Here is a 26739-nt window from a genome sequence, read left to right as displayed (position 1 = left end):
GTAACCTATACCTTTACATTATGATAGAACTCTGTGGGGATAAGTGCCATATATTATAGTTAGCTGGTTCACATTCTACTCCTTCCTACATGAATCATCAAAGTAGGACTTAGATCATTCTGTAGCAGACAAGACAACACTATTCTGAAATAGTAATCAAATTTTTTGACCCTGGACAAAGTGCATGAAAGTCATACAGGTCTCATGGTCCCAATCTCATTGCAATCATATTTCAGGATCAGGGTTGATGGGAGAAATCTCAAAAGACTGAAGTGACTACATACGTAAAGAGAATAATAAACAGTTGGTAAAAATGTTGAGATGAGCTAGGCTAAGGGAAGATTCCAGGGGGTAACCTACTATAAAGCTCTTAAAATCAACCTCTTAATGACTATTTTATGCATCTTGTAATTCAACTATTTTCAAATCCATACCACTGTACTACCAACTAGGCTACATCTTTTTACTTCATCCACAAGAATAATATTAGATGACTTGACCAAACTTAAATCTACTCTGTTTACATCTGTCTCCTGACATGAGTCTTGATATTTCCATGGATGCAAGATGGCATCAATTTGAGCACTCACTCCGATGGCAAACATCATAAAACCATCCACATAGTTTCACCCTATGTAATTCCTTTGTTTATGTCCTCTCATAAACCCCCCTCAAGAATCCACTCTGTGCTGAGAGCTCTCCAACTGATCTTTTTGGAATTATTCAAGTTCCAGGAAATCATTGTGTTATTCATTATTATTACCCTTCACTCTCCTTATCAGGGGATGACATCTTTTCCTGATCATTGGTGAGCAAATGAATGAAAACTTAACTAGCTCACTATATCTAGCCAGTCCCAGGCCAAATTATGTTTCATATCCCATACAACCATCTACGCAGGCAACTTGCATCTCCCTCCCACCATGGGGATATACTTTTTGCTCTGGGCAAATTAATCAAATGAATATTACCTTTGCTTTTGGAAATGATGTACTAACTAAACTAAATGATATATAAACTAAAACTTCCTTCCCTGGCTACAACTCCCTTATGTCTCCCCCATTAGTGTATAAGCTCCTTGAAGACAAGGACTATCTCATTTTGTGCCATATGAATTCCCAGCACTGGAATATAGTAAACTTAATAAATGCTTTTTTATATTTTTCATTCATCATGCACTTTTGATTAAAGGAGCAACTTGAGATCATTTGAAGTGCTATGCAATTTTCCTTAACTTATCAAGCCCGTTCTTTTCTTGCTATTCAATTCTCCATCTAGCTTTCTCTCTACTATTGGTCTCTACAATACATGCAATACATGCTGATGGACAAGTTCAATGATCTATTCATTCAAGTTCATCACATTATGCATTTTGCTTTCACTAATCTAATAACCCTATCAAGAAGAAAGTGAAGTTAGTCTAGCATGAGTTGCTCTTGATAAATCCATCCTGATTCTTAATGATTATCTCTTCTACTTTTAAAAGTGCATGTTGCCTATACACCATAAAGCACAAACCCCTCACAGATCTGGGTTCCTATTTGTGGTGGGATTATCTGATAAACATCTTGTCTTCATTCACTTTGCTCAGGTCTAGTCAGATCTTGGAAACTTCTAAAGTCAACTCTAATCTGGATATCAAGCTATTACTATGGCAATAGGCTACTAGGTGGCATACTGGAGAGACCACGGTCCTAGAGTTGGGAAGACCCAATTTCAAATATAACCTCAGACCTTATCTGTGTGGCTCTGGGCAAGTCACTTCACCCCTATTTGCCTTGGTTTCATCACCTGTAAAATGGGGACAATAATAGCACCTAATTCCTAAGACCGCTGTGAAAATAAAATGAGACAATCATTGTAAAACACATAGCACAGTGCCTGGCACATAGTAGGTGCCATGTTAGCTATTAATATTAATAGACACAAATAATAGCAAAAATCATAAACCAAAAAGTGGCAATCTGAAACCACCATAGAATTATTTTCAGCATCTATTCTTCAAGTGAGCACCCTCCCAATTTCCTCAGGACGGTCTGGAATAGAAGTCTCCTTCCTGCACACCCCTAGGTTTTCATGAATCCAGAATCAAGTTGATTGTCTGCTCTCACTTGGCCTGAACTAAGGCAGTAGCTGTATCAGTGACCTAAGGACTGATAGATAACAGACTGCAAATTTGGTTTAGATGATAAATGTTTATAGCACGAACTTCAAAAAGAGAGGCAGAGCAGTAAAAAGGTGAGAGAGAATCAGAGTCAAGATCTAGGTTTTCTTGCCTCTGACACATATGGGCTACATGAACCCTTAGCAAGTCACTTATCCTCTCAATGCTCTGGGCAACTCTCTAAGGCAATAATTTGCAAAGAAAGTGCTAACCCACATTGGTAAAGGGAATTCCCTATTCTGTTGAAATCACAGAATAGTTCTTATCCTTATCTCTATGAACTTCAAAAGAGGAGAGGTTGTTGAATGATAAATGGCAGGAGAGTTTAGATGTATCAGTGGGGAGTAAGGAGTATTCTAACCTACCCTCCAGGACAAGCATCAGGGATGTGAGAGAAGATGCAACCAGTCCTAGAAAGGATGATTAGGGTGTGGAATGTTACACAGGGAAAACCAGATTGCTGTGAGTTCAGGAGGTGGATCACAATAGGAAGAGATCTAAAATGAAATGATTAGTTAATTATGGGTTGTGAATTCTGGAATACACCGTGGAATCAGTGAGTAGAGCTGGAGAGGGACATTGGAGGGCTAGGGCTGAGGTACTTAGAGATGAGAGAATGGGCAGTGGGGGTTAGGGATAGGAATGGATTCAGTATCATTTGTTCTGGGAGAATAAGAAGAGGTAGGAGTTTGCTACAATAAGGGAAGAGTCTGGGCTGTAGCATTGAAAAATGTTTTGTGTGTGTATGAAGTTTGTGATTGTGCCAGTATACATCTGAAGGAAAGGGGATAGATATAGTGAATCAGTCTAAGAGAGACTAAACAAACTGAAATTCAAAATAGAATTCAAAGTATCAATACTAAGATACTCAAATAGATCTGTGATCTCAACAATTTTTGAGTTCTCTCCAGTGATATGAAATGAAAACCATTCATGCCTGCCCATCCTGTTCTATTCTTACTCATGTCTTCCTAATTTTCCACAGAAGGCCACTCGACATACCCTTTCACTTTCTCCTGACATTAGGAAAGTTCTAGAGTAGCACCCTGGCCATCTACCTGTCATCTCTCACTCTTGACACATGAGCAATCCATCTTCTCCTTCTGTCATACAATTGATGACACCCTTTAGTCTTGTTCTGCTTGGAAGCTCTTCAGTGATTATATAATGGGGCTTACTCACACTCACCATGCACATGTCCTTATGTGCTATACTTGTCTTTAGTTCTTTGAAGCAGTGGTACTCCAGATCTCATGACCATATTGCAATACAAGAAAAATGTTTGTATTGAAAAGATGAACCTTTCATCTTATAGGAAGACTGGGGTTGGTAATGTGCTTTACAGCCCATTCTCCTCCTCCTTTTTCATACTGGGCCCAGTTCATTGTCTTTCTCTGTTTGTCCCAGATATATAATGTTGGATAAATATCAAAACTGAATAAAATTGAAACCAAGGCAAAACAAAAATACAATTGAAATTTGAATTTTTTAATTCAGTGAATAAGCACAAAAAGATTTCAAATATGAGCATCTCGGTGGGAGAGAAAAGGGTAAAAAGAAAAAAATTCTTCCAAAAACATCTAGAAATGCTAGAATAATTGTGAGTTCAAAATATTGTTTTAATCTAGAATAAAAATTAGCATGTTATTTCTCTTTTGGGTCTATAGAGGGAGAGAAAGTCTAGGACTTCCCAAGATAAAGTTCCTCAAAGAAAAACTCAGTGTTTACTGCTTTCCCAAAAGAGAAGAAATCTCTGAGCCCAAGGCATGTAGGACTTAATAAACAACAACTTGAATTAAGCTCAGAAGCAAACAAGGGACCAGTAAAGGTGATTATAGTTTTATTCTTTTACACATATTCTAAAGTATCTATTTTTTATGTATTAACATTTGGTGCAGTTACTGGCCTGCTACCATCCTAGATTTGTTTCCACTTGCCTTAACTGGTGTACAATTAACTGTTGAAAGTGATTTTGTTTCCCGAAGGCTCATTTTATTTTAAAAATTTTTTTAGATTTTTTATTTTTAGTTTACAACACTCAGTTCCACAAGTTCTTGAGCTCCAAATTTTCTTCCCTTCCCTCCTCTCCCCATCCTCCCCAAAACTCCATGGAATCTGATATATGTTCTACATATACTTTCACACTAAACTTTCCACACAATAGTCAAGTTGTAAAGAAGAACCACAACCAATGGAATGAATCATGAGATAGAAGAAACAAAATCAAAAAAGAACAGAAAAAAAGAGAAAGCAAACAGTTTGCTTCAATCTGCATTCAGACTTACCATTCCTTCTCTGGATGTAGACAGCTCCTTCCATCACGAGTCTCCTGGAGCTGTCCTTGAATCCCACTCCACTGAAAAGAGCCAAGTCCATCAAAGTTAGTCATCACAGAAGAAATATGTCTGTGGTTGTGTACAACGTTCTCCTGGTTCTGCTCCCCTCACTCAGCATCAGCTCATGTAGGTCTTTCCAGGTTATTATGAAGTCTGTATCTTCCCCATTTCTTACAGCACAATAGTATTCCATTACATTCATATACCACAACTTGTTTAGCCATTCCCCAATTGATGGGCATCCCCTTGATTTCCAATTCTTTTCCACCACAAAACAAGCTGCTGAAAAAATATTTTTGTACATTCGGGTCCCTTTCCCACTTGCGTGATCTCTTTGAGATATAGCCCTAGGAGTGATATTGCTGGGTCAAAGGGCATGAACATTTTTATAGCCCTTTGGGCATAGTTCCAAATTGCTCTCCAGAATGGTTAGGTCTGTTCACAACTCCACCAACAATGTAACAGTGTTCCAATTTTCCCACATCCTCTCCAGCATTTATCATTTTCCTGTTTTGTCATATTAGCCAATCTGACAGGAGAGATGTGGTACCTAACAGTTGTTTTGATTTGCATTTCTCTAATCAATAGTGATTTAGAGCATTTTTTTCATACGACTATAGACATCTTTAATTTCTTCCTCTGAAAACTGCTTGTTCATATCCTTTGACAATTTCTCAATTGGGAAATGACTTGTATTTCTATGAATTTGGCTCAGTTCCCTCTATATTTTAGATATGAGGACTTTATCAGAGACACTGGTTGTAAAGATTTTCTCCCAATATTCTACTTCCCTCCTAATCTTTGTTGCATTGGCTTTGTTTATACAAAAACTTTTCAATTTAACATAATCAAAATTATCCATTTTGCATTTTGCAATGCTCTTTATCTCTTGTTGGGTCATAAATTTTTTACTTTCCCATAGATCTGCCCAATTTTTCCTCTACTGCTTTTCTAAATCCTTTTTGAGCTCTTCCATGGACTGAGACCAGTTCATGTTTTTCTTGGAGGCTTTTGATGTAGGCTCTTTGACTTTGTTGACTTCTTCTGGCTGTATGTTTTGGTGTTCTTTGTCACCAAAGAAAGATTCCAAAGTCTGAGACTGAATCTGGGTGCGTTTTCACTGCCTGGCCATGTTCCCAGCCAACTTACTTGACCCTTGAGTTTTTCAGCAGGGTATGACTGCTTGTAGAGTAAAGAGTACTTTGTTCCAAGCTTGGGGGGATGCACTGTTGATTTCAAAGCTATTACAGCCAGCTCTGCAAAACCAGCACTCCTCCTTCCCCAAGAACCCCCAACCCGAACTGCACTTAGATCTTCAGCAGGCTCTGCACTCCTGCTCTGATCTACCACTTAATTCCTCCCACCAGGTGGGCCTGGGGCCAGAAGCAACTGCAGCTGTAGTTCTGCAGCTGCCCCGCCTCTGCTGCCCCCAGGGTGGTGGCTGAACCTCGAACTCTATCACCCTGTCCCCAGCAGCTTTTCCCACCAACCTTCTCTGTTTTCTTTGGTGTTTGTGGGTTGAGAAGTCTGGTAACTGCTGCAGTTCACTGATTCAGGGCGCTAGGGCACGCTCCGCCCAGTTCCTGGTCTGATTGGTCCGCGCGGCCCACCCTGGGCTCTGCTCCACTCCGCTCCCAGCTCTGTGCGTGAAAGACCTCACCCAGCAACCATCCAGGCTGTCCTGGGCTGGAGCCCTGCTTCCCTTTGCTATTTTGTGGGTTCTGCAGTTCTAGAATTTGTTCAGAGCCATTTTTTATAGATTTTTTGAGGGACTTGGTGGGGAGCTCACGCAAGTCCCTGCTTTCCAGCCACCATCTTGGCTCTGCCCCCTCCCTTTCCTATAGATCTGACAGGTAAACTATTCTTTGCTCTCACAAATTGCTTATGGTATCATGAACTCATTTTGACTTTATTTTGGTATATGGTGTAAGATATTGGTCTATGCCCAATTTCTGTCATACCATTTTCTAATTTTCCCAGAAGTTTTTGTGAATTAGTGAATTCTTAGCCCAGAAACTGGATTCTTTGGGTGTATCAAAGAGTAGATTGCTATAGTTGTTGACTACTGCATCTTGTGTACCTAACCTGCTCCATTGATCTACCACTCTGTTTCTTAGCCAGTACCAAGTAGTTTTGATGACTGCTCCTTTATAGTACAGTTTAATATCTGATACGGTTAGACCACCTTCCCTAGCATTTCTTTTCATTAATTCCCTTGATATTCTGGACCTTTCGTTCTTCCAGATGAATTTTGTTATTATTTTATCCAGCTCTGTAAAATAATTTTTTGGTAGTTCGATTGGTATGGCATTGAATAAGTAGATTAATTTAGGTAAAATTGTCATTTTTATTATATTAGCCTGGCCTAACCACAAGCAACTGATGTTATTCCATTTATTTAGATCTGACTTGATTTGTGTGAGAAGTGTTTCGTAATTGTGTTCACATAGGCCCTGGGTTTGTCTTGGCAGGTACACTCCCAAATATTTCATAGTGTCTATAGTGACTTTAAGTGGAATTTCTCTTTCTCTCTCTTGCTGTTGAGCTTTGTTAGTAATATATAGGAATGCTGAGGATTTATGTGGGTGAAGGCTCATTTTATGATGGCATTGTTGTCCAAAGAAAGGTAGTGGATAGAAAGCTATCCTTAGAACAGGAAGATCTAGGTTCAAGTCTTAGACACAGAGTGGTTGTGTGAGCCTTAGCAAATCACTTAACCTCTCACGCACTGGGCCAGAGGTGTCAGATACACTGCCAAGGGCAGCATGCCTCCACAATACTAGCGGGTCTGAACCAGACTGAAACTGGGAAATATTTAACAAGATAAATAAAAACACAACAAAACATACACAATATAAATATATGTTTTTTTAAGTCAATATGTGCATGCAAGGATCCTTATGTATGGTTCAGTGGCTCCTCTTTCTATTTGAGTCTAGACAACACATGAAGACTATAATTTGCTGACCTGCCTGAGTCCTAATTCCTTAGAAGGAATTTTCTCACCTGGAGATTCCATATACTAATGAAATCAGAGCTCTAAGTCCTTCTCCTATCTTTTCTGTTGCACAATCATTCAGGTAGTTCAGCATTAGAAGGCTAGCACTGGGATTTGAGGAAGGATCCAGGTGATAATCTTTATAGGCAGAAAAATTCTCTCCATAGCTGTAAGAAAAAATGTTGCCACCTTTTGAATTCCAAATGTTCTTTGCCCTTGAATTAAAATTCTTAGTCATGTGGGGAGACTGAAGTGCTTCAGTGGCCAAAGAAATAAGCCAATCAAGATTTGCTATTTTAATGCTATTGCATTAATTCCTTGGCTTTGATCTAGTCATGTCCTCTGGCTTACAAAAGGAGGAAAAGAAAGTATATTAGTGAGGGTTCATGAATATGTAATTTAGAGTAGATATGGACCCACAAATTGCTTTGAATCTGGGATAGCTGTTCTAGGGGCCCTATATGTGAGAAGAGGGTACTACTGTTAAGTTGTCCACTTTTTTTTTAAAGAAGACAAAATTGGCCCTCAGGTGGGTAAAAATGAGAAGTTAAGATATAAAGGAATAGCAACAGACATGGTTTGTGGATGAGCAATGGATCAGAAGGAATCAGAAGACCTAGCATTGAGTACTAACACCACAATTTACTACTGTAGGAAAATCACTTTACCTCTCTTAGCCTTAGTTTCCTATCTTGAAAAAAGAGGAGGCTAAATGAGTTAATCTCAAAAGTTCCTATCAGCTCTAATACTCTATAATTCTGTTTTATGACTTGGTTAAAGTCACATATGGTAGAACTGAAACTTGAAGCCAGGTCTTCTTACTCCTCCCAGACACTACAACATAGATTTGGTACAAAATCTATCTTTTTGCATCAGAGACCTGACTAGTGGAGATGTTTTATTTTGATACCAGAGTCACTCTTGAGATTTTAACTTGAATTTCTGTGTGGCTAAGAAGAAAGGTAAAGTTGGCATTGGAATTCTTTATTACCTACCTACAAAAATAGATAAAAAACAGAGAAGTCATAGGCTCTACCCCACTCCAAACTATATGATTTTTAAGTAGAATCATTTTCTTTTGGGGAAGGCAGATAATAAAATAAATCATGAAAGATATATAAGAATAAGCCAGGGATTAGATTCTAGGATTTCAGAATACTACCACCATCTTTACTCCTACTTCTTCGAGAAAGTTACACTGAGGGTTCAGTCATTAGTAGTTCAACTGCTTTTACCTCCAAAGTGCTCTAGTCATCCCTATCATAAAAATCCACCTTCCCTTTAATTTTTATTACCCCCTTGAACTTTTGCCCTTTTTAAAATTTCCCAGCCAAATTTGTTGAAATAATAAGATGCTTCCAATTTTTATCTACTCCCTCCTTGATCCTTTGTATCTTTCAACCCAATTGATTGGCTTGCATTCCTTACTAATCTCACACTGTCCTCTTCAAGCCTTCAATGATCCCTTTATTGCCAGTTTCATCGGTACTTTCTTGGTCTTCATTTTCTTTGACCTCTCTTCAGTATTTGGCACCAGACCACCTGTTCTGAAATTTTTCTCCTTAAGCTTCTGGTTTTTTGTTGGTGGGTTTTTTTCTCTCTTCTGGGTCTCTTCCTACCTCATTGATTATTCCTTCTCTGGCTCTTCTTACTCCTTTGGTATACCTACTTGATGTTATGATCCTCTTCAAGAATGAAGGACAAACAACAACAACCTAATACATGCAAAATTTGTGTCAGCTGCTGATAATAACAAGGGCCTAAGCTCTGGAGTCTTGGAAAAATTCTCACTTCTGTGGCTTTTACCAAACTCCTTCAAACCTCTGTCTAAAAAATCTGGGAAAATCATCGCTTGACTCTGACACCACCACATGTGGCAGTTCATTTCATCATGAGTGCTTGCAGGGGTGAGGAACCTGTGGCCACTTGAGTGCAGACTTTTGACTGATCAGTATCTTCTAAAGTATGGGACACCCTAAAGCTCAGGAGCCTAGAGTCGGGTTCCCAACCTGCCTGACTCTAAGGGTGATACTACATTTTGTTAATAGCTGGTTTATGGCTGCTATGACTGTTGTCATAATGTTTATAAGGATATGTTTCCTTTTTAGGACATATTTGCTTTGCTTTTTTTTTCTTGCTTGTAAACTGCAACCTTAAATTCTTTCCTTTGTGCAAGTAGATGAATTTACATTGTGAATATGCACGTATATGTTGTTTAGTGAGCATTGGTAAGTGCTTGCTGATGCATCGCATAGATGTGAGATGCTATATGAATTGTTGAATAAAAAGCTCTGCTTTTAATACTCTTATAGCATGTTTTGAGGTCTGAAGACTGGTTCAGGAAAGGAAAATCAGAAATTCAGGCCATGAACAAACTTAATTTTACCTTTTTTCTTTGATTTTTCCTTGAGACCCATTTTGATTCAATGGTCACTTATGTTGTGGATGAGCTCTAGGAAGCTTAACAAATAAATGTTTCACTACGTTGAGCCAAGGACATCAGACTAGGCCCAATAAACATAGAATATCAGCCATCTGGTGATACCTCCTTTCTTTCTACCTTCTTTTCCTCCTTCATTCATCTCTTTCAATGGATAAAAATCCCAGGATCTGAGAGGAAATACAAGAGATTCCCCATTTCTCACTGACCCAGAAACCTTATGAGCTGAGGAAAACTAATGCAACATAACTTTCATGTCAGATGGAACCATTTCTGAATAAAAACTGGGAAGATATATTTGATGCTGCTACCAATTCTTCTTCTCCCTCACCTTCCATGAGTTAATTTGATGTATACTTTTAAAAAATAAATTACATGTTTTTTTAATCAATGAAAATCTACACATTCTCCCTCCCTCTCAACCTTTATCCCTTTAAAAATGAAAAAAACAAATCCCTTGTTACATATATAGTCAAGCAAAACAAACTTCTGCACTGCCCATGTCCAAATGTTTTTTATATATATAAAATATAACATGAACACATATACATATATAGACATATGTGTATGTATGTATATATATATATGATACATGTTACATATACATATAAAAAATTCTCTACTGTGAGTCCTTTGCCTATCTCTGTCAGGAGGTAGGTAGCATATTTTATCATTAGCCCTCTGGTACTATGATTGTTCTTTATGCTAATCAGAGTTTCTAATCCTTTAAAAGTTGTTTGTCTATACCATATTGTTGTCATCATACAAATCGTTCTCCTGGTTCTGTTCATTTTGCTCTGCATCAGTTCATATAAGTCTTCCTAGATTTCTCTGAAATTATCCCCTTCATAATTTCCTACAGTATTCTATCACATTTTTAACTTGTTCAGCCATTTCCTAATTTATGGGGGCTTCCTCAGATTCCCACTCTTTGACATCTCAAAATGAGCTATAATTTCATATATTCTTAGAGTTATTTAGAACTTAGTCCTCTCTCAATCTACTTTCCATTTAAGTCCACCTTCTCCCTTTCCTACCTCTTTCCCTATTGAGTGAAAAATATCTCTGTACCTAACTGTGTGTGTATATATTCTTCCCTCCTTTGACCAATTCAAATGAGAATGATGTCAGTCATTCTCCCCTACCCCCTCCTTCTTGTTTGTATAAATGTCTATTTGTACCCCCGATTATATGAGATAATTTCCCTGAAATTTTCTTTTCTTTTCCCTACTTTATGTATTCCCTTTTCTCTCCTTTTCCATTCTTCTTTTAATACCATCAAAATATAATATATCCCTCCCCATAGCACTATACTCAGTTTTGCAAGTTAAATAATTTTTAGCTGTAAGCCTGCCAGAATATGGTGTTCCAATCTCTGTACTCTTTTATGGAAGTGGCCACTAAATCACATGTGATCCTGACGGGGGCTCCTTGGGACCTGAGTTCCCTCTTTCTGGATGCTTGCAATATTTTTTTCTTTGACCTGGATATTTTTGATTTGGGCTATAATGTTCCTGGGAGTTTTCATCCTGAGTTTTCTTTCAGGAAATAACTGAAATATTCCTTCTCATTCCCCTTTACTCTGGTTATAAAAGATCTCGACAGTTTTCTTTTAAGATTTCTTAAAATGTGATGTCTAGATTCTTGTTTTGGTCATGATATTCAGGTAGTCCAATGATTCTTAATTATTTTTTTTTGATCTGTTTTCTAAGTCTTTTTCCCCCTAGGATTTTGCTATGAGATATCTTAAGTTTTCTTCTATTTTTTCAGCTTTTTTTTTTTACTTTGTTTTAATATTTCTTGTTGTCTCATGGTGGACAATCATGTCTCATTGATTCCTATTTGGTCCATTCTAATTATCAAAAAGTTTGTTGCTTCTGCGACAAACTCTTGTGCCAAACTGTTAATTCCCCTTCTATATCTTTCTTCCTTAGCTTTCATTTCTCTTTCATTTTTAATTTTTGTACTCCCATTTCATTGATAAAAAAAATTTTAAAACTTTTTTCAACTCTTCCTTCACCTCTTCCAGGAATTCTAGTTGAATTGGTTTTATTGAGTTTGTGCTTGTAAATGTTTTGGAGTCATTCCTTTCTTCTGCATTTGTGTCTTGAGTGACATTATTACCATAATAACTTTTATGGTGGAATTCTTTTTTTTTGTTTGCTTATCTTTCTAGTCTTACTTCTTGACTTTAGATTTGACATTAGGGCTAGACTTTGCTTACTTCTGGAGGGAAAGTCTGGATTGGTCCTATTGTTACTTTCTTGAGTAGAGGGTAGGTCTCTCTTTTTGTTTTTCAAGTCAATAAATATTTATTAAAGGTCTATTATGTGCCAAGTACTATGCCGGGGTGGAGGTGGGGAAAGGGGAGTAAAAGGATACAAAGAAAGGTAAAAATAGTCCTTGCCTTCAAGAAGCTTACGTTCTAATGGGGGGAATACAACATCCACATAACTATGTACAAACAAAAATGTACAAACAAGAGTGCATATACGATAAAATGGAAACTATCTCAGAAGGAAGATAGCATTAAGGGAGACCAAGAAAGCCTTCCTACAAAAGGTAGAATTTTAGCTGACACTCAAAGAAAACCAGGAGTCAGAGGTGGGGAAGATAATTCCAGGAATGGAGGACACCCAGTGAAAATGAACAGTTTCCTAATCAGTTAAATTAAGGAATTGTATAAGTCTCTGAGGGCAGCTAGGTGGCACAATGGTTAGAACACTGACCTTGGAGTCAGGAAGACCTAAGTTCAAATCTGGCCTTAGATACTCACTAGCTTATGACCCTGGGCAAGTCACCTAACCCTGTTTGCCTCAGTTTCCTCAGCTGTAAAACGAACTACAAAAGAAAACTTCAAACCACCCCACTATCTTTACAAAGAAAACCCCAAATGGGGTCATGAAGAGTTGGACACATAAGTCTCTGAGATTGGTAGTCTTTTTCTTAGACTCCAAAGAATCTGTCCTGGAACTGGGTAGCAGGCAACAAAGTTGCCACTTCATATGTGTCCCCATCATAGCATCTCAGTAATGGTCTGAGAATGGCTAAGTATGGGTTTGGCACTTCCTCTTGTGCTGAGCAGTACACTAGACCCTGTCCCCAGTTTCTGCAGTAGATCTCTGTCTGTCTTCCTATGCTGACCTGGACTGGAAAAAATGACCCACTGTGAATTTTTCTTGGATTTCACCATCAGGATTCAGTCTGGTACATTGTATTTTTTTTTTTTAGATCTGTTTGGAGGGGATTTGGGGGAAGAGATTCTCACTATACTTATGCTTCCTGATACCCTGCCATATGGATTCCACCCCTCAAGCTTTGATTTGAAAATTTATGTTGTATAATGATCCTGACATCTTACTTTACTGTAAAAATTGTCCTTCAACAAATCTCATTTTGACATGTATTTCTGTATGTCAGTCTCTTTTTCCTTTCCTAGTGTGGATGCTAATTTAACATATCACTTGCTTTGAGAGACATTTGCTGCTAAGTGTAGGAAATAATATGGATAAGAGTTATTGGTTACCTCCCCTTTCTATGTCAAGAACTATCACATGGACCTAGAAAATAGCACTAATTTAATAATTTCAAGTAATGACATTAACTTGCCCTTGCAAGCATTTTAAATACTAAAGTTTTTATTGATAGAACAAAGAAAACAGAATAGAACCCAAAACATAACCCTTAAAAATCTAACACGTATCCTTCAGTGAGCCACTCTTTCACGAAGCTCCTCACAGATTCTTGGTCCTGAATAGTCTTACAATCCTGAATAAGCAGGTCCTTTTCCTGCTGCTCCCAGAAGCTGTTACCTTTCCCCTCCTTCTCCTTGTCCTCTTCCCCCTTCTTCTTTCTTGTTCTTCTTCTCCTCCTCCTCTTCCTCCTTCTTCTCTTCCTTTGTTCTCCCCATCCTCTTCCCCCTCTTCTGCCTTCCCTCTCCCCTCCTCAACATGGGGTATCAATCCCTCATCTGAGGGTGTTCTTCCCAAAGGAAGGTAAATTTTGATGGCTGAAACCTACCTAGTTATCTTGGGGTTTACTAGCTAGGTTTCTTTCTCCAATACCATGCCTTAAATCCAATTCACTTTGGCTCTCATTGATTGGCCAACAGTTAGTCCCTGACTAAGCACCACTTAATGATTATTTTTTGGGCCCTCCTGGCTCAGAGCGAATGTAAATAGTAATTGTTTCTCTTTTGGCTAGCAACTCTGAGGTTCTTCACCTCCCGGTTTAACTTTTTTTTATTATTATTATTGAAGGGGTCATCCCTTGACTTACTTCTTAAGCAGGCCTGTTCATTGAGTGGGCCTTATCTCACTCAACGTGAGAACTCAGAACGACCTTAGCTTGAAAAGACCAAGGTCTCCCACTGCATCCTGGGCCGTCTCCAGTTGTCCTGAGCTATATCTGACCACTGGACCCAGATGGCAGGTGACTTTACACAGCCCTCCCTTACTCAAATCCAATTCAATTGCAAGTCATATCATTATCTTCCTGATGTCATGGTCTTCTTCGAGAATGAAGGACAAACCACACAATCAAGGCATAGCTCCCAGTGGGCAGCACTAAGTCATTACTTTCACTCAAGGTCAAAACACTCTGCTAGGCAAATCTTTGTTTGCTGGGTACCCCAGAGAGGGGAAAGCCTCTGGAGTTGGGTTGTTTGTTTGGTTTTTTTCCCCTGGGAGGAGATACTGTTCTCACTGAGTTAATGTGGCAAACTAGGGACTTCCTCTCATTTGAGAGTTTCCTCTTTTGTTAATATTCCTAAAGACTTCTGGCCTTACAAAAACTTATCCAGGGAACAGTTATTACTCATAGGTAACATGGTAATATTAGCTATGTGACCATGGCTTTACGTGCACTTTACAGGCCCTTTACAAATGTTACCTCATTTGATTCACACAACCATCCTGGGAGGTAGGTGCTATTACTATCCTCATTTTACAAATGAGGAAACTGAGGCAAACAGGGATTAAGTGACTTGCCCAGGGTCACACAGCTAGTAAGTGTCTGAGGCCATATTTGAACTTAGGTCTTCCTCAGTTCCTGAGCCTAATGCTTAGTACCAGTACTTAGTACTAGTGCCTAGTACTGTGCCACTCAGTGGGAGAAAGTGCTTTACACCTTACTACCACAACCATACTTCTAAGATACAATGCAGTCAGTTAAATAGATTATGCCAGAACTATTTTGGTTCTATTTTGGAGTCTGAAGACCTGAGACTGAATTCTACCTCTGCTACTTATTTCTATTTGTCGTGAGATAAGTTATTCTGTACCTCTGGACCTCTGTTTCCTCATCTGTAAAATGAGGGTGTTAGATTGACCTCTAAGAGCCCTTCTGGCTCAAATTGGTGATCCCAACACCTTATATAACATAAATATTACATTTTATTTGTTGGTGTTCACAGAGCTATAATTATATACAGGATGTCTCAAAAGTCTAAATGCAGAGTTCAGCTCTATTAGCTTACATAATAACAGAATAATCTATATTCACTAATACAAAAAGGATCTGTGAATTCTTTAGCATAAAGGAATGCCCACTGTATAAATTCCCTCTGCCAATAGATTACTATAAGATAAATTCTAGGGAATTGCCTGAGATACATAGAGGTTAAGTGACTTGCATAGAGTCATACTGCTAGTAAACATCAGAGCTAGTATTTAAATCCAGGTCTTTATGACTCCCAAGAACTCCATCTACTATATTACCATCTTCTAGTATAGATATATTCTAAATACTCTCTTTAAAATATGGTAGAATCAATTTTCAGAGATCACATGCTGCTAAAGAGGGAGAAATAATATTTATTGACTTGAAAAAAAAAAAGACCTACCCTCTACACTCCTTCCCTCCCCCACCTCTTCAGCAAAAATTATGCTAGATTTGGAGTCAGAGGATCTATGTTTGAATTCTGACTCTGCTATTTATTACTTGTGTGATATTGGGCAAAGAGCTTAGGATCAGGAAATCCTGGGTTCAAATCTCACCTCAGAATTGACTAGTTGTGACCCTGAGCAATGACTGAGCAAATCACTTAATTAATTTGATTCTCTGTTAGACTTTATGGCCTCCAAGGTCCCTTCCAGTCCCAATTCTATCATCCTTTGAAAGACATATTACTTCTCTGGGCTTCATTTTCCTCATTTTTAAAATGAGAATGTTAGAATAGATAGGTTTGAAGGTCCATTCCAGCTCTAAATCTATGATTCTATTGTAGCATCCCACTAGTTTGGGCCACTCTCTCAACCCAACTCTCCCTTATAAATTAGGACCTCTAGGGGGATTGTCAAGGTACTTTTGTGGGTCCATATCTTAAAACTATAACCTCTGTGTTCCATTGGTATATTTACCCTTAACAATCAGTACAGTAGTACTATTAGTTTAAAACAAAAGCTGAAATAGAATAGCGCCATCAGTTGTGACAAAGCATTTCTCCCACTTCCCCGCCCCCTCAAACTTGAGAGTAGCTTTTTGTTTAGTCATCTCTAACTTTTTGTGACCCCATTTGGAGTTTTCTTAACAGAGATAGTGGAGTGGTTTGCCATTTCCTTCTTAAGCTCATTTCATAGATGAGGAAACTAAGGCAAACAGGGTTAAGTGACTTCCCCAGGACGTATTTGAGGCCACATTTGAACTCAGGGAAGATGAGTCTTCCAGATTCCAGGCCACTGGCCCACTGTAGCCACTGTGTCACCTAGCTGCCCATAGACCCAAGGTACACTTCTAGTAAATAATGATTAACAGTTGGAAGAGTGAGAACACACATAAAATACTCTAGTCAAGAGGCACGCATATGGGGAACATATACCATCAACTCTTCTTCATAATTTTTTTGTACCTCTTTTATACTAATGATGCAAGTTGATTGCTTATATCCTGGTAGATTATGTTTAGCACTACAGGGTCCCTGACCTCCTTTCTCTTCTCTTTTCATGGTGCTTTCCTGCTGATTTTCCTGAGTCACACATGCCACACATCTCTTCTGTGGTGTTCCTTAGGTCTGCTCTTCTCTAAAGATCATATCCTGACTAGCTTCTATCCAAAGTAGAACACTCTAGGACTGCTCTTTCCCGAGCCAGGTATCTCACGCTGTTTGCCTGCAAAACCTTGTTGCTAAAGGAGGTGGGGGAATAGAGGAAAATGTCCTCATCCCCAGCAGCCCTCACCTTTATCCCCATCCCATACTGGGGAAGAAATGATTCTCTTTCAAGAGGTGGGTTGTTCCTTTGTAGTCGGCTCTGTTCTCACTGCCAAATATGACTCTTAGAGTTCCTCCTGATTTGATTGACTCCAGAGCCAGCAAACTTGCATTTGAAAGGCTATCAGGGGCATGGCTGATCAAGTGTGATTGAGGAGCTTCTTCATACCTCGTGTATGTGTGTGTGTGTGTGTGTGTGTATGGGTGTGTTTGTCCTTTGTTCTTGAAGAGGATGTCAGGGAAATGATGACATGACTTGCAGCTGATTTTGATTTGAGTGAAAGAGGGCTGTGCAAGGTCACCAGTCTCACTTTCTCCTCTAGAGCCATCTGGGCCCAGTGGCCTGAGATTCACCAGGATGACTGGAGATGGCCCAGGATGCAATGGGAGAGCCCAGCCCTTTCAGGCTGAGGCCTTTTCAGGTTCTCACTTTGAGTGAGGTAATGCTCATTCAGGGAATAGGCCTCTTTAAGAAGTGAATTTTGGGGAGGCAATTGGGGTTAAGTGACTTGCCCAGGGTCACACAGCTAATAAGTGTCAAGTATCTGAGGCCAGATTTGAACTCAGGTCCTCCTGATTCCAGCACCAGTGCTCTATCCACTGTGCCACCTAACTGTCCCTCATAGCTCCTAAAGGAGCAAAGAAGTATAAACTCTTCTTTATAATTTCTCTGTACCTCCTTTATACTAATGATGCAAATCGATTGTTTATATCTTGGTAGATTATGTTTAACAAAATTGGTGTCGACTCATTCAATTTTTATTTTACTATAAATATTCAATATACAAATATGGATACAGTGTTGGCCTTGGATGCAGAAAGATGTGTTTAAATGTACCCCAACACTTATTAATTGTGTGATCATGGCCAATTTATTCAATCTCTCTGAGTTTCAAGCCAGTTTCTAAGACTTATCTCCTAAGTTATAAAAGGGCTTCAGCCTATTATAGTGGCATATAGCCGCATATATGGCATATAACAAGCATAATAAATGCTTGTTAATCGATTTTTCCATCTAAAAAGAATACCCACACTACTTCAATCATTATCAATTATGTATTTACTATATCAACTCCCTTGGCGGATAGTTGTATGAAATCAGGAAGTTTGAAAGGACAAGCAAGCAAAAGTGTTAATTATCGTGATTAGCAATGAAACAAATTCAGAACCTGGTTTTTATGCCAAGTTCTAAATACAAAAGAAACAAAAGCATGGTTTATTTATTTTGTCTGGACTTGTGCTTTAATTGATATGAGGAGCTTTAGGTGATGAAATTCCCTTTAATAATGTTGATCTGTAACTGCAATTATTTTTGTTCTGTCAGGTCTGACTCTTTTGTGACCCCATTTGGGGTTTTCTTTGCAAAGATACCTGTCATTGGCCATTTCCTTCTTTAGCTCATTTTACATGTGAGGAAACTGAGACAAACGGGGTTAAGTGACTAGCCCAGGGTTACACAACTAGGAAGTACCTAAGGTCATATTTGAACTCAGTAAGATGAGTCTTCCTGACTCCAAGTCCAGCACTTTATCCAGTATCACCTAGCTGCCCTTGTGACTGCAATACAAAGTTGCATGTATTGGGGCTGAAGTTAACCCAAGTCTTCCTGATTCTGCTGCCAGCTCTCTATCCACTCTACCATGTTCATTCTCTATATAGGGCAAAAACAATCTTTAATTTGGGTTTGTTCCTGATGCCCGGTGGGTTGTATTTATGTGATCAGATTTTTTCAAAAAGTGTTTCATGTTCTGGCAAAATTAGAAAGACTTCTAGAGACAAATTTTAGGATTTAGAACAAAAATATGACCTGAATACCCTTTGCCCCTCCCCAAATAGCATATGTAAGGATAACATTCTTTCTGGGATGATTTCCCCAACTCACACTCATACTGACAGGTTGAGTCCACGGAAAAAGACTACTATTGCTACTATGAATACTACCCAGATTTCTAGGAGTAGGCCCGAGGGAGCTGGGTTTCTAGTACTGTCAACCAAAAGCCCCCCACAGAGTGCTTCCCATTGACAATTGGCCAGTCAGACTTAATTAACTTCTAACAAAGGTGTTTATTAAGAAGATAGAGCAAGAAAAGTAGTAACAAAAGCATCCGCACCCCAGACCCAAAGCAGAGGCCCACTCTCCACTTATATAACACAAAACTCCTAGAGAGAGAGTAGGCTCAAATAAAAAGTACAAAGGCAATGTTTAGAAAAACTCCTGGTTACCCTAAGTTGTATGCTAACTTTGTGGAATTCTCATGAAGTCCCGTTTAGGTGTAGCTCTCTGCGGGCCCTGAGGAATCTATACCTCAGTTGGGTCACTTGTCTGCCATGAGGCAATCATGCTCCTTGAAGCTGATTTTACTCAAGCAACCATATTTCTTAGGGTCCTGCTGTGTAGACTGGATTCTACAAAAACTTGGCTAATTCTTCCTTAAGAAGTAAGGAGACTGTCTTCAAGATTTGATTGGCTTAAAGGACTGGCTCAGATATAATGACTTCTTTGAGGAGCTCCAGTTTTCTTTCTGAGGCTTCTACTATAGATTAACCAACACCAGGAAGTTGTGCTTAGTTGTGTCGAAGAGGTGTCCTTACTGAATAACTTGTTGAATAGCCTTTGCTTTCTGGAGCTAAATAAATCTCCTTTTATAAACTGTTGAATGACTTACAAGCATCTCACTTACTTCCAATATTGGACCTAAACTACCAGGGCACTTACCTGAATCAGGCCCAGCTGGAAACATTATACTGTACTTCTCAATCTATGCTTGTCTGCATTTGTTCTCAGTATGTCTCTTTTTGTCCCTGGCTGGATGCTCTGTCTTCTGGTGTTTCAGTCTGTCAAAATAAAAGTGTGTACGTGGGAGGGCCTAGGAGGGAGAGGGAGAAATTCTCTGCCTACCTCTCCTTTCCTCTCAGGGTCCTAGAATACTCAGGTTCCAAATGTGGAGTCTAGTGGTTTGGTTTCCTACTTGACAGGACTTGCTGTTTTCACATGTAGCTCCCCCTCCCCACCCCCACTTGATTTTTCTCAGCCAATCAATCACAAGATGTTTCCTATCTGGCATCATCTACCTTTCATCCAATGGCCCAAACTCCCATGGTCCTTTCGAAATGATTAAGGGCTTGTCCACATATTCCCATTTGACTATAGGAAAATTATATACTTTACTACTTTGTTAGCTTTGTTGATTGAGGTGAGACAAGACAAGAGGCATTTATTAAGTGCTTATTATATGCCAGGCACTGTGCTGAGCAATGGGGATACAGCATAAGCCAAAAAGAGAAGTTCTTTCAGGAGAGGGGTAGAAGAAAAGATACCTACACCATGGCCTAGGGTCAAAGTCTGGAAAGTCTGAATGAGGGGGAGGTGCTGAACTTTTCCCATATATATTTTTCTGCATATATTTCTATATATGTAGGCCTCCTGTGGTAGCATGCAACTTTCTCAAGAATAGGGATTGTTGTCTTTTTTTTCTAACCTTTATATCTCTAACAGCTAGAACTGGAGTTAGCTGGGGTAGCTATGTGGTGAAATGGATAGAGTGCTGGGCCTGCAGTCATGAAGATCTGAGTTCAAATTCAGCCTCATACACTCACCAGTGGTGTGACCCTGGTCGAATCACTTAATCCCTATTTGCCTCAGTTCCTTATCTGTAAAATAGAAACACACTGAAAAAGGAGATGGCAAACCACTCCAGTATCTTTTCCAAGAAAACACCATTTGTCCATGGGGTCACGAAGAGTTGGACAGGACTGAACCACAAACATCAAAAGTACAATGGTGGTCCCTAAGTGGTGCTTAATAAATACCTGCTGACTAATTAAAATGACATGTGATTGTGAAGCACTTTGCCTGTGACACCAAATGTTTCACCAAATGTAACACCATAGCATCAAATATTCCTAAGAATTACATTTTGGTAGCAATTATATCTGTTTCACTGAGTGATATTGTTAGATTTGCTATAAAAATCTAAAAAAGATTAAAAAGCATATTATCTCTAGTAGTAGATATTTTAAAACAATTTTAAAAGATTATTATTTTTGTTAAGTAGTTAATGGTTGTCTCCTGCCTCCCTGGAACTAATTGCCTCTTGAGTCCTTCCCTAATCCATCACCTACCCAAAGGTGCTCGGCAGTCCGGAGTTTACAAAGTTCCTTTTTTCCTAGGAAGTTTTTTATATTTATTTTTTCTATTTAATTTCCCACGTCTTCTGGGATGTGTAGGCAGGCTGGTCACAGCTATCTCAATCAATTCAATTCAAAAAGCATTTGTTAAACCTTTAAGTACAAGGCAGTGATAGGTGTTACGCGGTACAAAGACAAAAGCGAATAATAATAAGTTTGCATTTATAAAGCACTTGGAGATTTGCAAAGTGCTTTACAAATTTTATCTCATTTTATCCTCAACAAACTGGTAGGAAGGGGGTCCCTGAGCTGTTTCCTAGGAAGTTTGGGAGCACAGCCTCACGGTGATTTAAAGTGACTAGATTTTCTTTTCTTTTCCACGCCCCTCCCCCAACCTTATCACAACCAAGTTTGTACACGTAGGGTGAAGGCAACTTCAGGAATGATAAGAATCTTAGCCATAATATTAGAATTATAAATGAACTTAACAATCCATGGGGTTTAACTTCCTCATTTTACTGATGACACCCCCTGAAGCGCAGAGAGGTTAAATTACCTGTTCGAGGTGTTATACACAGGTAGTAAATAGTGGAGGCTACATTCCAACGCAAGTCATCTGCCTCCAAATCCAGGGTTATTTCCATTATATCCTGTTGCTACTTATTAGGACTTTAAAAAAAAAACAACTAGCTGGGGAGATACTTTTAGGGGTGAGGACCGGGATACCGTGGGGGAATCGCGCGTCTTCAACTCCTGGGTTTGCCCCTTATTTTTCCTGTCTGGGTGTCTCTTACCTTATCTGTAAGAGAGTTTGGCTTTGGGCTGGATGACCCTCCAGTACTAAATCTATGATCCTACAACTTTTCTGGGCCCTAATAATGGATCATGAGGCGAATGACCTATTTATTCGATATTTTTGAGCAAACTTGTGCTTGGGGGTTTTCGAAGGGGCTAGGTCTAGGCCAGATCCAGCAACTAGGTGGCAGTGGATATACTGCTGGACCTGGAATCTGGAAGTGCTGAGTTAAAATTCTGCCTCAGACACTCACTGTGTGTTCCTGGGTGAGTCACTTCATTTTTTTCATCCTCAGTTTCCTTAACTGTAAAATGGGGACATTGATAGCACCTTCCTTGAGGGTGGTGGGGAGGATGAAATGAAATAATATTTGTAAAACATATGGCAAATATTAAAGTGTTATGTAAATACTAGTTGCAATCATCATCATCATCATCGGTCCAAAGTGTTAAATACTTGTTATAGTAGCTGAGTTAAACTGTTAAATACTTGTAGTAGCCGAGTTAATTTTTTCATTAAATTGTCTCTGTTGGGGGACGGAGGGGAAGAGGTCGAGAAAAGGTAGCCATTTTGGAAAGGGAAAAGGAGGGAGGAGGAGGCGGTAGGGGACTCGCCCAGGAGGAACCCGAAGCTGGAAAGAAAAAAAATTAAGGTGGGGGTGGTGGTATTGGTGTTGGTGTTGGCGTCTCCTTAGCGCGCAGGCGCAGCCGCCCAGGCCGCTTGCCCACGGAACGGTAAACAGTGAGGTCACGTGAGGCGGCCCTGCTCCCTGCCCTCGCGCCGCTTCACGCAGATGGCTGCGGGGTCTCGCGCAGCAGCGGAGACAGCACGAGGCGAGCGACCCCTGGGCCCCGGGCTGGCGTACGGAGGCGAAGACGACGACGACTAGGAAGGCGAGGGCGAGGACGACCACGACCGCGGCAGTGGTGGTAGCAGTCGCATTGGCAGCCTACGCCCCCGGAGGAAAAGAGGCAGCGGCTGCGGCCGCAGCGACGACGACGTCCTGCGCATACCCCCTCTCGGCGGCACCCACCATTCCCCCCTCCTCCGCGGCGGCGGCGGCGGCAGCAGCGGCGGCGGCGGCCACCATCTTCCTCCTGCTGCCAGTGGTAGCGCTCGTCGGGCGGAGCTGGGTGAGTTGCGGCCGCGGCCGCGTCCTGGGAGACAGGCTCCCGTCCCCTCCCCCACCCCTTTCCCAAACACACCTCCTCCAGCTCCTGCCTCCCCAATCCCGTACCCGGGGCAGTGGGGGCGGCGAACGCCCAGCTCTCACCTAGCGGTGGAGAGAGCGCCGCCCCGGCCTCCTGCGCAACGTCCTCCCCGCCCGGACCCAGCGAGACCGTTTGTAAGGCGGAGGGCTGGGGGGGCCCGGCCTCGGCCCCTTGGGAGCTCCCGCTCTCTCGCTCTCTCTCTCTGCTGCCCCCTTTCCTTTCCTCCTCCGGAGTCGCGTCTGGCCCTGACTTCTTCCCCAGCCCGCGGGCCTCTTATGTGCGTGGGGCCCGGGGGAAAGCGGGCTGGCGGGGGTTTCTCCTTCCCCCCACCCCCGCCCCCGGCAGCCGGGCCGATAGGGACAGCCCAGGCCTAAGCGTGGCCCTGGCTCGGACCCGGCGGAGAGGGCGTGGGAGCGGCAGGGCGCCAGGGATTGGCGTCGGCCTACACGGCCGCGTCCTGGCGCGCCTGTAGCCGGAGGAGTTAGCCGAGCTTCATCCCTTCATCCCTTCCTGCCACCTCGCGTGTGCGTGTGCACGCCTGACACTGGCCTTGCGGTTAGCTCAGGCTGAGGCGAAAAGCCCACGCATCTTGTCTGCTGAGACACCGAGTAATTTAACGAGCCACTCGTAGTTGGTGTTTTAATGGTACTAAGTAACTGATCCTCTGACCTTAGAGGGAGGGGACCTGGAGACAAAATGTTTTATTCAATTTTAAAATTATGTATTGCCCAAATCAGTATTTTTAGGAAGAGTACCCTTAAAAGAGGGCTCATAGGTACTTCCTTTTTTACAAAATGTTGTAGTTAGCATTAATTGCATAGCAACTATAATTTTTTTCAACTATAATTTTAACAAAACTGTTTATGTATTATTTAACATGGAGGGAAAAGAAGGCATTTGCCGTGGTTAAAACTTGTATGATCTCTCACGTATGAAACTTACGGTAACAAATTAAATATAATTTTAGTTTATGAGGACATAGCAGTAGAGTACATCACTGCAGTATGTTTTCTCCTCGGCTTCTGTTTTATTTAGTAAGCATTAAGTCTACCCTCTTCCGAGTTGAGGTGCTGAAGATAAATTAACACCTATCTCATTTTTCAACCTGATATAAGAAAAATTCTTCAAAGGTGTGAAAAAATGATGCTATTCTTCATTGCTCGATGCACCACATTTTTAAAGTAGCATTTATATAGTACTTTAAGGTTTGCAAAGCATTTTACATCTGTTATCTCATTTTGATTCATAAGTGACATCTGACATTGCCGATGGGCTTTAAGGACCTATCCCTGGACTGGTAGTGGAAAGGATACAAAATCAAGAACTAAAAAAGTTGAGCACTTATGTTGGAGTTTGCATTGCTTTTCTAGTACACAAAAACTACCATAAAAAGCTTACCAACTTTTCATCCTCCAATTGGTTGTCAATAATTACATTTACTAATATTTTTGTGAGGCACTATGGTGCAGTGGAAGAAGGACTATATTAAGAGTTGGAAAGGGACTACCTGGTTTGTAATACTGGCTTCTCACTCATTTGATTTTGAGGCAAGCCCCTAGACGTCTGTAAAACAAGGGGGTTGAGAAGAAGACCTCCATGGTCCATTCTTGTTTTGAAACTGTGATGTAATGACTATCTCTCTTAGATTTTTTTCTCACTTCTATAGGGCACCCCGGTTGTATTTTAGCTATATTCCATTCCTAGTCTGATTTTGCTCCTTTTACAATCACCTAACCCCATTTTCTCTCCTTTCCTGTACCATAGGACAGAATATCTTGCTCCTTACTAAATTACAAAACTTTTTATAAGTGAGTTTTTATTCTGAATCATACTTACCAGAACTCATTAGCAGCCAACAGCCATTAGAATTGAAACTAGCTCTGAAACCTGGAACTTGCTAAAAGTAGAGAGATGCATTTTCATTCTTGAAGAATTGCCCTAGGTGCTTTTTAAAAGCAGTTTCTTAAATAAGCATCTTTTACAGGTGAGGAAACATCTGTATAGGCTAACAAATTGTGACTTGCACATGGTCTAAACAGTGAATGAAATAAAGACTACTGAGTTCTTGAGTTTTTCGGTATATAGTATCTGACCCTAGAATTTTTTTTCTTTTGTTGAGAATTTTATTTCCTTGGTGAAGAGATATCTTTTGAGAAAACCCTGCCTACCAACGAATTTTGGCACCTGTTTTGCAACTTAGAACCATAGGGAATTGCTCAGGGCACACTATGAGGTTAAATAACCTGCTGAGGGTCACAATCTTAGGCAACACTTAAAGGTAGTTCTTCTTGAGTGATATTGAAGCCAGCCCTCTTGCCAGCCATCATGCTAAACTTCCTCTAGAATTACAGTGTTACTTATTTTAACACTTATTTTGCACCCTCTGGGGACATTAGAAAACTTTTGGTACTCATCTGTAGGCTACTTTAGACTCTGAACCCAGCTGATTGCTCATTCTCATTGGCATGGCACTTTGCCACAGCCTTTCAACTTGAAAACTGAATTTACAGTAGTACTTTCCAGATTGTTAGGATAACCCTCAGACAACTTTTCCATGTGAACACAGTGGTATTGCTCATAGGTTATTTCTGAAGAGTACTTAGAGTCAGGTGAGGTTTGAATACGATCTCAGATACTTTACTAGCTCAGTGACCAAGGATAACCCTCTTAGTCTGTTTCTTCATCTGTAGAATGGAGGTAATAATGGATGCATGATCAATCTTAGAGGGTTGTTCTGAGGAAAGAACTTTCAAACCTTAAAGCACTATACAAAGTCAAAGTGATTGACCAAGTTCTGCTGAGTAGAAACTTACTGAAAGATGCTATTAGGTTATAAAATACCAAGTATGTGAAGTTGTCACTTTAAAAGGAAAGTGTTTATGAAATACAAATATTCCATGTTCAAAACCTGAAAAGAAATTATGTGTGAGAAACAAAGTGCATTTAGTTGATGGGGCAGTGTATTCTCAACAATTAGACCTAGAATTGTACACAGAAACTAAAGAACAGTGGAATCAACCCAGCTAATTTTTCTAGCAAAGATTGATAATTCTTTAGCTTCTGGAACACCTTGTTAATAATAAATGGAACATTAACAAACATCTTTTGTCTTGCTGTAGAGGATTAAATATTGGAGAAAATTTGGGAAAATACAGGTTAATTGATAGTCTTAATCTCAGATTTTAAACAGTTATTGGGAGATATTTAGAGTAGTGAATCCAAATTATGAATAAATTAGAATTTTCTAATGTACTAAAATAGATTGGGTTATCCATTTGACGTGGTAATAGGATGTACTCCTCATATGTGACATTACCTTGTATTTACATGTTATTTTACTCTAAAGGTAAAGATATTTAAGGGATGTCTGGCATGAATTAGTTTTTTTCCCCCTTCCACGGACTTTTTAAAAAAATAGCTATAGACTTTCTCCCATTTTATTTACAAATAAGCAAGTTG

General features: G+C 40.0%; 1 protein-coding gene across 3 annotated transcripts in view; it reads left to right on the top strand.

Moving 5' to 3' along the window:
* Nucleotides 1-22787: 22787 nt before the first annotated feature.
* Nucleotides 22788-26739, top strand: part of PHF3 (PHD finger protein 3) — a 98867-nt gene continuing 94915 nt past the window's right edge. For 2 of the 3 annotated variants that reach the window (XM_036769456.1, XM_036769455.1), the window contains exon 1: nucleotides 22832-23202. The gene's annotated coding sequence lies outside the window, so the exon portion shown is untranslated. Of the gene's footprint in view, nucleotides 23203-26739 lie in introns of all 3 variants that reach the window. The other variant, XM_036769454.1, reaches the window with a different exon arrangement.

Source organism: Trichosurus vulpecula, chromosome 7 (assembly GCF_011100635.1).
Source record: "Trichosurus vulpecula isolate mTriVul1 chromosome 7, mTriVul1.pri, whole genome shotgun sequence".
Classification (NCBI taxonomy): domain Eukaryota; kingdom Metazoa; phylum Chordata; class Mammalia; order Diprotodontia; family Phalangeridae; genus Trichosurus; species Trichosurus vulpecula.
This window is presented reverse-complemented; position numbering and strand designations above follow the sequence as displayed.